Here is a 4,166-nt window from a genome sequence, read left to right on the forward strand (position 1 = left end):
CACTGACACGCAGCAACAAAGACATACACTGACACCCAGTAACACAGACACACACTTCACCAAGTAACAAAGACAGACACTGACACCCAGTAACACAGACACACACTTACACCAAGTAACAAAGACATACACTGACATCCAGTAACACAGACACACACTTACACCAAGTAACAAAGACATACACTGACACCAAGTAACAAAGACATACACTGACAACCAGTAGCAAAGACATACACTTACACCCAGTAACAAAGACATATACTGACACCCAGTAACACAGACGCACACTTCCACCAAGTAACAAAGACACACACTGACACCAAGTAACAAAGACATACACTGACACCCAGTATCAAAGACATACACTTCCACCCAGTAACAAAGACATACACTTACACAAATTAACGCAGACATACACTGACACTCAGTAACACAGACACACACTTACACCAAGCAACAAAGACATATACTGACACCCAGTAACACAGACAAACACTGACACCAAGTAACAAAGACAGGCACTGACACCCAGTAACACAGACACACACTTGCACCATGTAACACAGACTTACACTGACGCCCAGTAACACAGACACACACTTACACCAAATAACAAAGACACACACTGACACGCAGTAACAAAGACATGCACTGACACCAAGTAACAAAGTTATACACTGACACCAAATAACAAAGACATACACTGACACCCAGTAACAAAGACTCACACCTACACCAAGTAACACAGACATACACTGACACCCAGTAACACAGACACACACTTACACCAATTAACAAAGACAGACACTGACAACCAGTAACACAGACACACACTTACACCAAATAACAAAGACATACACTGACACCCAGTAACAAAGAGACACACAAACACCAAGTAACAAAGACACACACTGACACCCAGTAACAAAGACATACACTGACACCAAGTAACAAAGACGTTCACTGACACCCAGTAACAAAGACATACAATGACACCATATAACAAAGACACACACTTACACCAAGCAACACAGGCACACACTTACACCAAGTAACAAAGACATACACTGACACACAATAACTAAGACACACACTGACACCCAGTAACACAGACACACACTGACACCCGGTAACACAGACAGACACTTACACCAAGTAACAAAGACATCCACAGACATCCAGTAACACAGACACACACTTACACCAAGTAACAAAGACATACACTGACACCCAGTAACACAGACACACACTGACACCAAGTAGCAAAGACACGCACTGACACCAAGTAACAAAGACCTACACTGACAACCAGTAACAAAGACATACACTTACACCCAGTAACACAGACATATACTGACTCCCAGTAACACAGACGCACACTTCCACCATGTAACAAAGACACACACTGACACCAAGTAACAAAGACATACACTGACACCCAGAATCAAAGACATACACTTCCACCCAGTAACACAGACATGCAATGACACCCAGTAACACAGACATACACTTACACCAAGTAACAAAGACAGACACTGACGCCCAGTAACACAGACACACACTTTCACCAAGTAACAAAGACACACACTGACACGCAGTAACAAAGACATACACTTACACCAAGTAACTAAGACATACACTGACACCAAATAACAAAGACATACACTGACAGACAGTAACAAAGACACACACTTACACCAAGTAACACAGACATACACTGACACCCAGTAACACAGACACACACTTCCACCAATTAACAAAGACATACACTGACACCCAGTAACACAGACACACACTTACACCAAATAACAAAGACATGCACTGAAACCAAATAACAAAGACATACAATGAAACCCAGTAACAAAGAGACAAACTAACACCAAGGAACAAAGACACACACTGACACCCAGTAACAAAGACATACACTGACACCAAGTATCAAAGACATACACTGACACCCAGTAACAAAGACATACACTGACACCATGTAACAGAGGCACACACTTACACCAAGTAACACAGACAGACGCTGACACCCAGTAACACAGACACTCACTTACACCAAGTAACAAAGACATACATTGACATCCAGTAACACAGACACACACTTACACCAAGTAACAAAGACATACACTGACACCAAGTAACAAAGACAGACACTTACACCAAGTAACACAGACAAACACTTACACCAAGTAACAAAGACAGACACTGACACCCAGTAACACAGACACACACTTACACCAAGTAACAAAGACATACACTGACATCCAGTAACACAGACACACACTTACACCAAGTAACAAAGACATACAATGACACCAAGTAACAAAGACATACACTGACAACCAGTAGCAAAGACATACACTTACACACAGTAACAAAGACATATACTGACACCCAGTAACACAGTCGCACACTTCCACCAAGTAACAAAGACACACACTGACACCAAGTAACAAAGACATACACTGACACCCAGTATCAAAGACATACACTTCCACCCAGTAACAAAGACATACACTTACACAAATTAACGCAGACATACACTGACACTCAGTAACACAGACACACACTTACACCAAGCAACAAAGACATACACTGACACCCAGAAACACAGACAAACACTGACACCAAGTAACAAAGACAGGCACTGACACCCAGTAACACAGACACACACTTGCACCATGTAACACAGACTTACACTGACGCCCAGTAACACAGACACACACTGACACCAAATAACAAAGACATACACTGACACCCAGTAACAAAGACACACACCTACACCAAGTAACACAGACATACACTGACACCCAGTAACACAGACACACACTTACACCAAATAACAAAGACATACACTGACACCCAGTAACAAAGAGACACACAAACACCAAGTAACAAAGACACACACTGACACCCAGTAACAAAGACATACACTGACACCAAGTAACAAAGACGTACACTGACACCCAGTAACAAAGACATACAATGACACCATATAACAAAGACACACACTTACACCAAGCAACACAGACACACACTGACACCAAGTAACTAAGACATACACTGACACACAATAACTAAGACACACACTGACACCCAGTAACACAGACACACACTGACACCCGGTAACACAGACAGACACTTACACCAAGTAACAAAGACATCCACAGACATCCAGTAACACAGACACACACTTGCACCAAGTAACAAAGACAACCACTGACACCCAGTAACACAGACACACACTGACACCAAGTAGCAAAGACACGCACTGACACCAAGTAGCAAAGACATACACTTACACCCAGTAACAAAGACATACACTTACACCCAGTAACACAGACAAACACTTACACCAAGTAACAAAGACCTACACTGACACCCAGTAACACAGACACAAACTTACACCAAGTAACAAAGACATACACTGACACCGAGTAACACAGACACACACTGACACGAAGTAACAAAGATACACACTGACACCCCGTAACAAAGACATACACTTACACCAAGTAACAAAGACATACACTGACACCCAGTAACACAGACACACACTGACACGAAGTAACAAAGACACACACTGACATTCAGTAACAAAGACATACACTGACACCAAGTAGCAAAGACATACACTTACACCCAGTAACAAAGACAGACACTGACACCCAGTAACACAGACACGCACTTACACCAAGTAACAAAGACATGCACTGACACCCAGTATCACAGACACACACTTACACCAAGTAACAAAGACATACACTGACACCCAGAAACACAGACACACACTTACAACAAGTAACAAAGACAGACAATGACACCAAGTTACACAGACACACACATACACCAAGTAACAAAAACACACACTGACACCCAGTAACAAAGACATACACTAACACCCAGTAACACAGACATACACTGACACCCAGTAACACAGACACACTTACAAATAGTAACAAAGACATACACTGTCACCCAGTAACTCAGACAAACACTGACACCCAGTAACACAGACACACAATTACACCAAGTAACAAAGACATCCACTGACAACCAGAAACACAGACACACACTTACAAAAAGTAACAAAGACAAACACTTACACCAAGTAACAAAGACATACACTGACACCCAGTAACACAGACACACACTGACAC

Source organism: Heterodontus francisci, unplaced genomic scaffold (genome assembly GCF_036365525.1).
Source record: "Heterodontus francisci isolate sHetFra1 unplaced genomic scaffold, sHetFra1.hap1 HAP1_SCAFFOLD_83, whole genome shotgun sequence".
Lineage (NCBI taxonomy): Eukaryota > Metazoa > Chordata > Chondrichthyes > Heterodontiformes > Heterodontidae > Heterodontus > Heterodontus francisci.